General features: G+C 44.2%; 1 protein-coding gene across 1 annotated transcript in view; it reads left to right on the forward strand.

The window, feature by feature from the left end:
- TSHZ2 (teashirt zinc finger homeobox 2) overlaps positions 1-13170 on the forward strand; it is a 338895-nt gene extending 325725 nt beyond the window's left edge. Inside the window, exon 3 of the mRNA XM_060277314.1 lies at positions 11932-13170. The gene's annotated coding sequence lies outside the window, so the exon portion shown is untranslated. The remainder of the gene's footprint in view (positions 1-11931) is intronic.
- The last annotated feature ends 227 nt before the right edge of the window (positions 13171-13397 follow it).

The following is a 13397-nucleotide window of genomic DNA, read 5'->3' on the forward strand; positions in this document are numbered from 1 at the left end:
CCTCTGGTCCTACCACTGTTCTGAAAATCTCCCCTGTGTTTTTTCGACCTGTTGCCATCAAATAAAGAGAAAAGAAAAGACACTCAGAATTACCAACAGGGAGAGAAAATTTCAGTTGCTTTCTCATGGGCGGAGTTTCTAAGATTCTTGGGGAGGGGAGAATCATGTGCTTTAAATGTGTGGTGTAGACACAGCCGCTATTGAACTTTATACTGGCACAGGAAATGGACACATTTTAGGTGGCAGTTTACCCCTCTTCACTGCTGTGTTTAATGATGGCAGCATTCCTCAATAGCAGCTTTAGTAGCTACTATTGCTGCAAGGAGTAAGTAGTCACTATATGCAATAAGTTGCTGCTATTGCTATAATTAGCAGTAAGTAGAGATTGGCAGCTCCAGAACTGACCCAGAATGGATTGTATTTCAGGCATGCTTACATCAATGTTGATGCTCACATGGTTTGGAAAACTGCTGTGATGTGGAGGGTGGGGGGCTCATCCAATCCCTGGAGTATCCATCTACATATGAAAGAAAAAAATGTATCGACTGCCTGTCCTGAATATTCAGGAAATTCACTTCATCATGGGTATCTTCCGTCCTCAGATCCGAGTCAGACTCATTGCTTATGCTCAGAGCACTCGATCCTTGTTTTGTTTTTAGCTCCTCTATCCCATCTTCTTTTCCCCCTCCCACCCCCCCACCCCAAATGAAATTTGTTCCTATGGTAGCTTAGCATGTCAGCTTGTAAGTCTATAAAACAGTTTTCTACCAGCTGGAGGTCTAACATGCTACATGAATACATAACAGTGCCTAACCAAGAAGGTTTGTAATTCAGTAATTAGCTGTAATTAATGAACACAAAGTGAAGACTCATTTACAGTTTAAATTATCACATTAGCTCCTGTCACCCTCTATGTACACAAAACAGCAGGAATTCAATTATTTTTATTCTTCGGAGCTAATTTAAAATTTAAGGAATGCCATTACATGAAATAATAGGTAGGAAATGTAATAGAAATCACTGGGAACAGTTGGCCGACCATAGAATAGGAGTGTGTGTGTCCGTGTGTGTGTTGGCAGGAGGGGGCTGTGGTGCTATCAGTGACAATTTGGAAATGTTTGCATGGTCTCTGTGGTTTTTTTCTGTCTTGTTTTTCAAGCATCTGAAGGGTTAGCATCCCGCCTTTCTTTGGCATATTTAAAATGAAAACGAGCTTGGGGGCTGCTGACTCTTTGTAGCAAGACTAGTCGTTAAGCGTAATTGTAGAAGCGGTTGATACAGATAATGCTGTTGATAGTAACAAGATGACAGCGGGGAAATGCTCCCGACATTATATTTAATGGGGCTGAGCCGGTAGTATCTGTGCAACCTCTCCTTGTACAATTCTCCAATCTCGACTAGCAAAACTTCAGTCTTAGCAGAGCTTAAGTGACTGCCGTTTTATAATCTGCCTCTACTTTTTGTACACACATCTGGACTGTATGGCAGGGCGTGCCTTTCCCTTTTTATTTTATTTTTCATTATTTTGCTTTTAAGCACATCAGTTTGCTTATGCCCCTGTTGCATATGCTGCCTATGTGAGAACCCAGTTTAGAAAAATGTAAATAAATCCAGACACACTCGATACTAGTTCAGAAGCTCCTGCACTCATCTGAATTACCGCCCTGTTTTCCTCCATCTTGATTTCAGAGCCAAACACTGCCTTATTTATTTATTTCTCCATTTTTTTCCCAGCCTGAGCAGGCGGCCACATGGCCCAGTTTTTCATGGGTGATCAGCTACTGAGTTGTGCATTTTCTGTAGATAGAGGGGCGGTGGTGACAAAGCAGAGGGAGGGGGGGTAGAATGGGGACTCTGTTGGTGAAATGTTGCCATAATTAATGAAACCCGCCAGTAATTGGGAAGGTGTAAGGCTCTGCAATATTGTAATGATAGTCATCCGTTCCGTATGGCCTGCTCTCTCCTGCCACCCGCCACGCTGCCAAACTCCCCTCTCAAACAGTCCCTCATCATCTCTGGGATCTTGGATACTTAGCCATGCAAATCTTCCTGACAAGCCTCTATGTCTTTGTCTCCCTAACTGGACAGTATAGAGTTGTTTATGGATATTGGAGGCATTTAGGCCTCGGTTGGAGGTTGTTCAAAAATCGTTAGCAAAGTTGCCTTCACAGCATTGTCAAATACTTATCCCCGGTTTCAACAGCGGCCCTCCCACCCTCTTGTGACAAAATCAGCAATAGATTGTCTGATCTGGAGCTGACTATGCGATCAATTCTCTGCACACAGGGGCACGTGTACACATGTATTATCAGAATCCTATTTTACCATCAGTCTTACATAGAAATAACTTGAACGGGACTGTTCAAACGAGATTTGAAGCTGGGCTTCCACTTCAGAACTGGACATTTGCTTCTCTTATGGGCTGAGGGAGGTCCAGCTGGCCAACCATACTGCCTGGCCCCGGTGGCGGGCCTCAGTGGACTCTGATGCCTAGTAGGTGAAGGCTAAAGGGCAACACCAAGTGAGATCAATGATGCGGACAGGAAACACCACCTAAAAAGAATCATGGTGTCACAGCGACACCATGTGATTTCTGTCCCTGATACCAGATTTGAATAAGATTTTATTGTGACTATCTTTCGTAATATGCACTGCGGGAGGAAGATTTGGGGCATCACATGGCAGCACAGAGTCTCAAAGGAAGATGTGCTCTCTCATACCCACATTCCCAGCATGTTCACATGTCAAAAACTTGCAGTGGGAGTGCGCCCAAGGCAGAGTAAGCAGGAATGTGAACTACCCCCCCCCAAAAAAAAAAATCTTCCTGGGCTGTTTTACACCACCATCATGCCTGAGAAGAAGAAGTGAAGGCAAAAGCAGGTTAGGGAAGTGAGAGGAAAACAGAACAAGAAAGAAGCCTCTTTCCCCTCATGCTGGTCTTTGCTTCAATCTGTAGCTTCAGTAGCAGCAGTGCGTACGTGAGTTTGAACAGAGAGATACAGTAGATATCAGGGAGGAAATTATGGGTAAATACATAAACTATTGTTCTGCTGTGGGAGAACTAGGCAGGCACTCTCCCATTCAAAGAGAGCAAGAGGCAGACTTTTGTATGTAAGTAAGTAAGTAAGTAAGTAAGTAAGTAAGTAAGTAAGTAAGTAAATGTCAACCTTATAACACTGACACAAAACACACACCAAATGTAGTCTCCTCACCAACTTCATGATTACACAAAGTTGGTGTGCCTGTGTTACGTTCACCAATTTTGTTTCAGGGCTTTCTTTTTGCTTAATGAAAGGAGATCTCCTTGTTTCTCCTGTGGTTCAGCAGGCAAATGGAAGCCTATAACTGAAGACAACCACTTAACTTGCTTCAATCCCAGATGTGATTGCCTGATCAAGGGGTTAATCAAAGGCCTGAAGCAAATTGAAAAGAAGGAAAAGGAACTCCGGAATAATTAGGGACTCCTCCTGACTCGCCGTGCTTTTATCTCAGAGTTGCTGCAGACGTGGTGATAAGCGGAGAAGGCATGGCATAAGGAGTGCAGTTGACTAGAACTTCCTGGACCACGCGTGTCCATCACAGTGAGATCTTTCACATCTACCCCAGCTGGGAAACACATTAGTGATGTGGGGGATGCCAGGCACATCCCTCCACAGGTGAGAGTTCTCTAGACTTGTCCACACCAAAGGGGGGGCACTGTTTTCAGACTGAGAGCCACTTTCTGGCCCACCTTCCTGTAGTTACATGTCAGTGGTGGGCAGGGCCAGAGACCAAAGTGGGTGGAGCAAACATATATTGCTCCCCCCCCTTTACAGCTTCTCCATAATTTCAGGGAGAAGATCTCTTCCCCACCCTACCTGGAGATGCCAGGGATTGAAGCAGGTGCTCAGCCACTGAGCTAAGGCCTTTCTCCTAAGGCTAAAAGTGCCCCCCCCCAAGCCAATATACAGTATAAGGCACAAAATCAGGTTCACATCCATGCTATGCATTTAAAGCACTCCAACTCTTATACCACTTCAATAGTCATGGCTTCCCTTAAAGAATTGAGTGACATGTAGTTTGTTAAGGGTGCTGAAAGAAGAATTAAAACAACAACAAAAGGAGTAGTTACAGGTAGGTAGCCATGTTGGTCTGACGTAGTCGAAACAAAATTAAAACATTCCTTCCAGCAGCACCTTAAAGACATAACTGCCAAGTTATCCCTTTTTTTAAGGGATTTTCCATTATGCTGAATAGGCTTCCTCGCGAGAAAAGGGAAAACTTGGCAGCTATGCTTAAAGACCAACTAAGTTTTTATTTTGGTATGAGCTTTCCTGTGCATGGTCTTGCATGCACACAAAAGCTCATACCAAAATAAAAACTTAGTTGGTCTTTAAGGTGCTGCTGGAAGGAATGTTTTAACTTTGTTTCAACAACAGGAATGAGAGCTGATTTTTTTTAAATGCATACAAACACGAGATCTGTGTCACATCATCTACACCACACATTTAAAGCATTCTTCTTCTTTTTTACCTGACTATAAGAGTCATGACTATAATAGTCATGGCTTCCCCAAAGGATCCTGGGAGCTATAGTCTCTTGGGGATTACAGCTCTGTGAGGGGCCTCCTGGCAACTACCCTCATGCTTAAGAAGCTACAGTTCCCAGGATTCCCTGAGGGGGGCAGAGGCGGACTTAGGACAGCATGTCCTGTTATCCCACACAGGGCGCTGAGCTGAGGGGGTGCCTTCCCACCTCCTTCCTTGCCAGAGCCTTGCACCTCCTTCCCAAAGCCCAGTGCCTCGCTTAGCTAGTTTTGCTCCAGGGCTGAGCAGTGGGTGTGGGTGTCAAATTTTGGTCTTGCACAGGGTGCCATATTACCAACATCCACTCCTGGAGAGGGAGCCACAATGCTGAGGTGAGGGAGAGGGAAGAGAGGAGGCCCGTTGCCTACAGAAACCACCCCTGATTTGCTTGGCCAGGAAAGGTCACAGTGGGTGGTGGACTTCTCAGTGCCCCCTCTTGAAAGTAGCATCAGAAGGCCTTTTGGTGGGGCCAGGTGTGTGCAGCTGTGTTTGATGCTATTAACAGCCTTCCAGTATCAGATCTGTTTGCCTCTGAAACAGTCTCAGTCTCTCTCTCTCTCTCTCTTTCTGATGCCGGATACAAACCGCTGTGCAGAGTAATTGCCAAATGCTTACATCAATGCATAAATAAGACAAATAAATTTATTTACATTATTCATATTTTTCTGTGCTTTCCTGCTCTTTTATTTATGCCTTAAACAACAGTTACAGTAAATATAACAATAAAAAAAGAGTGCCTGCAGCGGGCCGGATGATGATCAAAAAGCTCTGATATAGAGCAATTCATGTTTCTTCTTTACAATCGCTAACGAATCTTAACTTGAGCCGTGTTACGTTCCCATGTGAGTGATAAGCAATGATTTATTAGGAAGTGTCACGAAATCGGAATGCCGTACAGTGAGAAATGAGTGAGTGGGAAACGCGTTCCCAGTTTCCCAGTCTCATTACTCAAAGATGCAGAGTCCCTTTTCCTAGCCTAATTTCACCAGAGATTTTCTTAAAGGCCCCTCCCCAACAGGAGGGGGAGGGGTGGAAATCAACTACCAAGGCTTGCAGAGAAATGCCTGACCCTGACAAATGCCTCGCTGTCTGTTGTCTGTGCCATTATTATGGGGTGCGGGGAGCCCTCACAAGGGCAACCCATGCCACTTACATGAACAATGTGATATGTGATCCAGCATGTTGCAGATCTCAGCTTAGAATAACTTATTTTAAAGTTATTTATGTATGCATTTAGAGCTGTATCTGGCATTATTGGTCCACTAGTGCTAGCAGGTGGGTGAGTTTTAAATTGTGCAACAGAGGAATCCAATGCAACAGCTGCATTTGCAGGAACTCGCTGCACAACAAATTGTACAATGTGTTGTGCAACCAAGTTGCCAGCAGCCGACTTATCACTGCTGGCCCATAACCTGTTGCCTGCAGAACAGCGTTATCTCTACGTGACTTTAACTTAGTGCTACATTGAATACAATTCATAATATATTTTATATCTTGTTTTCATCCATAATAGAACTCAATAAGTCATTTCCAGGGGGTCTCTGATTCAGGTACTGACCAGACTGAAACTTGCTTAGCATCAAGCACGTCGGTTTGTCCTCAGCGTGCACACGGTCGCAAAGGAATATTGAGGGGACCCAGGGGTGTAGCAAGGGGGGCAATGGGGGTGGGGCGCCCCGGGTTCCACTCTGGGGAGGGTACCACTCGGCACACACACACCCCGCAAGCGAGCAGCCAGCTGCCGCCTGGTAAAAGCCTCGCTCAGTGGCTGGCTGCTTGCTCACTTGCTCGGCGCATGCTTTGCTTGTTCCTGGGTGAGGGATCAGACAAATTTACAGAGGATAAGGCTATCGAAAACTGAGAGCCATGATGGCTTTGCTCTTGTCTCCATGGTGAGAGGCAGTATGCTTCTGATTGGCAATTCCTGAGAACTGCGAGAGAGGAGACTGCACTTGTGCTTGGGTCCTGCTTGTAAGTTTCCTACATGCATCTTGTTGGCCACTGTGAGAACTGGGTGCTGAACTGGATGAGTCTTTGGCTGTATGGCATATATAAGGGGGGGGGCAGAAATAGAGAGATACTGCTGCTGTTTGTCTGCTGATGTCCTGGTGTGAGGTTCCTATGCCTTTAAGAGTTGCACGGAAGGGCAAATGTTCGCAGGAGAGGCTCGTCTCATCATCATGATGGTTGAAATCACAACCACTGAATTTTTGCACACACATAGCTCTTAAAAGGCAAGTACGCCTGCTTTGTTTTGAATCTGGCAATCTTGTCTATCTTCAAGCTAAAGTGGGGACAGCCCTGTGGCAGGAAGCTGGCAGAAGTGCATCTTTTCCTTCCATTTTCCTGATGAACTTCTGTGTGCTGCTTTAGCCTTGCAAAACGCAGTTTCCCATTGGCAATGCCAGCTTCTCCTTCTCCAGAGAAAAGTTGACATGATGTTTCAGTTAAGAAACTTGTCAGTGATGAGCAAAGAAAATTTCACAGCATCATGAAAAGGAACTGAAAGAAGAAATAATTTTTTTTTAAAGCTTGGTGGAGATATTGATTTTATATACTCTCGAACATGGGCATAGCCAGGGTTTATGGTGGGGGCAGGTTTCATGTTGGGGGGGCAGAACCTCAGTTGGTTAAGTATATTTATTGATTCACTTGATTTGGGGGGCAGCTGTCCCCCTTGTCCCCCTCCCCCGGCTAAGTCCATGTTCCCGACCTATTTCTTCTAACCCCTTGTATAGCCCGGTAAGAGAAAGCTTTTGACAGAGAGACCTGAACTTACTTATTCAGTTTATTTAAATATGATTTACCCTAAATATACATCTATATACATCTATATTGTAATGCACTTCAGGGCTTGGGCAGTGGTGCCCTTCATACTGATTGCCTGAGTGGGAGTGATGTCATGGAATGTTCACAAACATTTTGCTGCGGGGATGAAAGAGACCAGAGCATAGCTGCCAAGTTTTCCCTTTTCTCGCGAGGAAGCCTATTCAGCATAAGAGAAAATCCCTTTAAAAAAGGGATAACTTGGCAGCTATGGACCAGAGTCTGTGAGGAAGTAAAAGGCTGGATGAAGAAGGCAGAAGGAAAATACAAATTAAGGAGGGATGAGAGTAGAGGAACTTTTCAAGGCCTAGTAATAAGAGAGGCTCTATCCTACAGATGGGAGGCTTTTAATGTTTAATAGATTATTGTGTTTTCTCTTTCTGTTGGAAGCCGCCCAGAGTGGCTGGGGAGACCCGGCCAGATGGGCGGGGTATAAATAATAAATTATTATTATTATTATTATTATTATGGCTCTCCAGATTCTGTTGGACTACAACAAATCGCATCATTATTGCCCATTGGCCATGCTGGCTGGTTCTGATGAAAGTTGTTGTCCAGCATCATCTGCAGACCCCTCAAAGTGTCCTTGTCCAGGGACAGTCCCAGATTTACAGAAACCATTCTAGATCCAGGTAGGTAGCCGTGTTGGTCTGACACAGTCAAAATAAATTTAAAAATTGTCCAGTAGCAACTTAGAGACGAACTAAAGTTTGTTCTGGGTATAAGCTTTCGTGTGCATGTACACTTCTTCAGATACCATCCTGGTTTCTGATTTGATCCTCGAATGTTCCGCTTTTCCTTAGGATGTCCCTATTTTCATCAGAAAAAATGTTGGTTGGTTATGGAGTTATGTGACCCCTGAGCCAAGGAGATAAGTAACTATACAACCTTTAGAGGACATCCAAAGGCAGCCCTATATAGGGAAGGGTGTTTTTTTGGGGGGGGGGTTAGTGTTTAATGTTTTATTATGTTTTTATATATGTTGGAAGCTGCCCAGAGTGGCTGGGGCAACCCAGTCAGATGGGTGAAGTATAAATAATAAAGTTGTTGTTGTTGAATAAGGTGTCCCTATTTTCATTGGATAAATGTCAGAGGGTTGGCATCTGCAGGACCATGGAATCACCATCCCTGCCGTACACTGTTAGCAGGAGGAGGGTGCAGCAAAGGCACTGGGGCAGGGGCAGGAAAAAGCTGGTCGAAAGCCTAAAGGAAAGGAGGTGAAGTGGCAGGAAAGCTAAAAAGCAATGGCTAGAAGAAATTAGGAGTGACAGAGGAGGCAAGGTGCAGAAAAAGGAAGGTCCAAAGGACTGTGGAAGTGGAGACCAACTCACAGGCTGGGTGCTGTCGGCAGAAAGGAAGGAAGGAACCAAGCAAGGGGGTTCTGGAGTGAGGAAGATGTTAGTACCCAGTATCCTTTGGATAGTGGCTAGGGCACACTGCTGAGGCCTGCAGTGGACAGATGGCAACAATGATGGCATCATTGTTGCTACTACCAGGTACAGTGGTACCTCTACTTACGAATTTAATGCGTTCCGAACGCACATTCGTAAGTTGAAAAAATTCGTAAGTCGAATCCCATAGGAATGCATTGGGAGAAAAAAATTCGTAAGTCGAAGCAACCCTATCTAAAAATTCGTAAGTAGAAAAAATCCTATCTAAACCGCATCCAAGATGGCAGACAGAGCTCCATTCGTAAGTAGAAATATTCGTAAGTAGAGTTATTCGTAAGTAGAGGTACCACTGTAATCGATTACAGTTTGTCAAGAGTCATAAAATCATAGAATTGTAGAGCTAGAAGCTGGAGTTTTGATGGTGACTTTGGCCCAGTGAGTCATGGCTGCAGAGGTTTGTTGGGTTCAGATCTGGAGAGTGCCCCTCTCCACAGATCACACAGAAAGAAAAACACTGCCAGCTCCCACTAATGAAACGCTGAGTTCTGGAAGCCAGTACTGTAGGTGACAATCTGGGTCACAGAGATGAACCCAATCTTTTCACATGTTGGTTAGAACTTGCGAGGGCTCCAGTTGGAGAATAGCCTCTGCCCAAGGCGTCATGGACTTTGAAGAAGCACAAACTCAGGACGAAAGGGGGAAAGGGAGAAATAAGCTAAGAGGAAGGCACGTTTGGCAAACCCACACCGTGATCAACTCCCGCCCAGAAACCTATGCCTCCACTGTGGAAGGACATGTGGATCCAGAATCGGCCTCCACAGTCACTTACAGACACAACGTTAAGACCATGTTCATGGAATACAATCTTACTCAGCTACAGGTGATGGCCAAAGAAGAAGAAGAACCAGCTGAATGTTTGTGATTAGATATCATTGAACTCATTAATTAAAGAAAAATGGGTTGTGTTGTGAAGGAGAGCTGGATGCAAACCTTAGTGGCTTTCATGTTGTTGTTGTTGTTGTTGTTGTTGTTGTTGTTGTTGTTGTTGTTTAGTCGTTTAGTCGTGTCCGACTCTTCGTGACCCCATGGACCATAGCATGCCAGGCACTCCTGTCTTCCACTGCCTTCCGCAGTTTGGTCAAACTTTTAATTTTGTGGCTGCTGTCACCATCTGCAGTGATCAAGGAGCCCAATAAAGTAAAATCTCTCACTGCCTCAATTTCTTCCTCTTCTATTTGCCAGGAGGTGATGGGACCAGTGGCCATGATCTTGGTTTTTTTGATGTTGAGCTTCAGACCATATTTTGCGCTCTCCTCTTTCACCCTCATTAATTCCTCCTCACTTTCTGCCATCAAGGTTGTGTCATCTGCATACCTGAGGTTGTTGATATTTCTTCCGGCAATCTTAATTCCGGCTTGGGATTCATCTAGTCCAGCCTTTCGCATGATGAATTCTGCCTATAAGTTAAATAAGCAGGGAGACAATATACAACCTTGTCGTACTCCTTTCCCAATTTTGAACCAATCAGTTGTTCCATATCCAGTTCTAACTGTAGCTTCTTGTCCCACATAGAGATTTCTCAGGAGACAGATGAGGTGATCAGGCACTCCCATTTCTTTAAGAACTTGCCATAGTTTGCTGTGGTCGACACAGTCAAAGGCTTTTCATATGGCTTTCATATGCAAGCATATTTAGTCAGACTCTCATTCTCTGAATGAGAACCAAATAACACTGAACTGAAATGCAAAGCCCACCATTCAGAACGATACAGAAAGCGTCTCCTGTCTTTTTCTATATTCCAGTTGCTACTTACTAGCTAATTTGCATGATATGTTGAGATGGTGGTTCTTAAGTGCACAGCTCATTACTTAATTGTTACGACTGACAGGTACTGTGATCGCCTGATAAGGAAGTTCAACAAAAGAGCTGAGCTCTGAGCTGCAGTCATCGTTTCACCTCGCCAAACTATAATGTGATGGCTGCAATTATTACATGTTAAACAGCACCATGTGAACCAGCGCTTGGCATCCTCACTGGTGAAAGAGGGGCTAACTGCCCCATAGAAAATATTTTCAGGATCAAGCAGCAGGTGGCTTGGAAATGGCATTCAGAGTGAGAGCGGGGTTCACATTCAGCGCCAGCACAGGGCAGCTGCTGGCAGGCCCCTTTGTGCCAGCAAAGCTCACTAATGATGCCCACTATACCATCTGTGTGACCTTTTGTACCTAGTGAGAGGTTCAAACTGGGAGTAGGGAGCAGAGCTAGCCTCCCAGGTGGCCACACATCCCTCTTCACCTGTTGTTTCAAGATGGTTGAGCACAAAAAATGGTGGCATGGTCAAAAAGGCCTGCTTCCCAGTACACCAGATGCAGCTGCGGGAACCCAGGGAAGGGGCTCATCGGACTTGCAAAAGCAGCGGTGCCCCAACTGGGTGTTATTGCTCCGGGGGGGGGGGCAGTGGGATTACCTAAGGCAGTGTAGAGAGGTAAGGGAGAAGCAAGGAGGCGCTGGAGGGGTAAATGACCACCAGGCTTTGAAAGGCTGGTACCACTGGGTCCAGTTAATTCATTTTGTTGATGTAATTAAACGAAAATTGGATTTTGAATAAATGGTGCAATTGATTGTTACTGCTTTGAATTTCATTGTGTTGCTATCTTCCTCAGTGGGTTGCACAAACCACTACTCTGAATAGTGCTTTTTTATAGGGTAGGGGGCACTGGGGAAGAGTTTATGGAACCAAGCAAGCAGCAACTGAAAAGTTTGGGAACGATTTTTCTAAAGCATGGGCACGTTCATATGGGAGTAAGCAGTCCCTGAGGTTCTTTGATTTTAAACCATATGGGGCAGCCTTCTTCAACCTGGTGCCCTCTTGATGTTTTGGACTACAAGTCCCATCAGCCCCAGCCAGCTGGCTGGGGCTGATGGGAGTTGTAGTACAAACCATCAAGAGGGCACCAGGTTTGCTGTGGCTGCTAGACAACCTTATAGTTACATATCTATTTGCACTTTTGCTTTCTTATTGAATCCCTCTGGAACAGATGTACCTGAAAACACATCAGCTCAAAGAAATGCAATTTTTTAAAGAAGCAATTATGATGTTGTCATTTGCATTGTCACTTTGTTTTGTTTTTAATTATCTCTGATTGCAGGACCAATGCCTTAACCCCCCACCCCCAGCTCTCCCGCCCTGACTGCCCACACCTTCTCCGCACGTCGCACCGCGGCTGACATTGAACTTCCAACAACCCGGACTGAGAAGACGACTGCCAAAAGAATAATAAAAGCCTCCAGCTATTCTTCTTCATCCTCACTAACAATTTGGTAATGAAGTATTGATTTCCACTCCCCTGCTTATGGACGATATTAGATTTTCATTGATAAACTGCAGCAAGGCTGTCTGGTCTCCACTGTCCCCTTCTGCTGTCACTAAAACAAAGTACCACTGAAGTAGGATAATGACTGAAAACATTGATGTACTTATTTTGTCAATTTGTAACACTCGACAGGAAAGGGGGTGGGTGGGAAGTATAATTCTTCATCGTTTAATGTCCAAGCGTGCTCCACAAGATGCAGTCACACTGGAAGGTTTGCTTTTCATGGTAATCTCTGTTTCCTATTTATAACCCCTTTGGGATAGTTTGTCTAAAGGAAATGTTTCAACTCCGTGCAGCTATTAGTGGTGCACCTGGGTTGCCCAATCCAGTCATGGCACTAGGGATCAATACATCACCGTAAGCAGAAGAATTATTAAGTTAAAACAGATCCCGAGCCAAAAAAACTCGGAACAGCGTTAATCTTCCCAGCAAGTTGTTCCAATAGTTGCGGTTAACCCTGTTGTTGCCAAAGATTTGTTGGAAATGGATTGTTCCTCCAGCTCTTTTATTCACATTGTCTTTGCTTTCTTTTTTTAATTTAAGCATCGTCATATTTCTGTATTTCAAGGTGTATGCAATGAAACTTTCCCCCCTCCAAACAAACGAAAATGAGAAAAGGTGTGTTTTTAACATGTGTGTCGATGGCTCGAACCTTTCCCCAGCTTTTATCAATGCAAGAACAAAACAAGACTATTGTGGATACTTAGTAATGCAAAGACCCTAAGATAGAATCACTATCTCCTGTTACCTATATTTAAAATTCCAGCTCATTTTCCAAAGGAGCTAAATTGCCTTGAAAAAGAGGCAGAAGGAAACATTCTGTTTAAAAATGGTTCTTTTAACTTTTCCCCCCCATTAAAACTTTTGAGGTCCCGATTTTAATTTGTGGAATATTCACGTTAATAATGAGATCTAATTAAGACATCCATTAAAAGCCCGTTAAAGTTAATTTAACGTAAAAATTCCAATAGGACTGTATTAGATTTTCTCCATTAAATTAACGTTATGGATTTTTAACGGATGTCTTAATTATATGTTATTATTAACAGGAATACTGTATTACACAGATTAAAATTGGGTTCTATGTCAACTCACGGATAGCTTCCAAGACGTTTTAATGGTGAGCTCTCCCCATCACCCAGTACATTGTTTGTAGGGGTTAAATACAGGCACAAGCTCCTTTTCTCCAGCTAAGCATTTTCTATACAAAGCCAGCCTTTAAGAGACAATCTGTCTGTGCA

Source organism: Zootoca vivipara, chromosome 7 (genome assembly GCF_963506605.1).
Source record: "Zootoca vivipara chromosome 7, rZooViv1.1, whole genome shotgun sequence".
NCBI classification, from domain to species: Eukaryota; Metazoa; Chordata; class Lepidosauria; order Squamata; family Lacertidae; genus Zootoca; species Zootoca vivipara.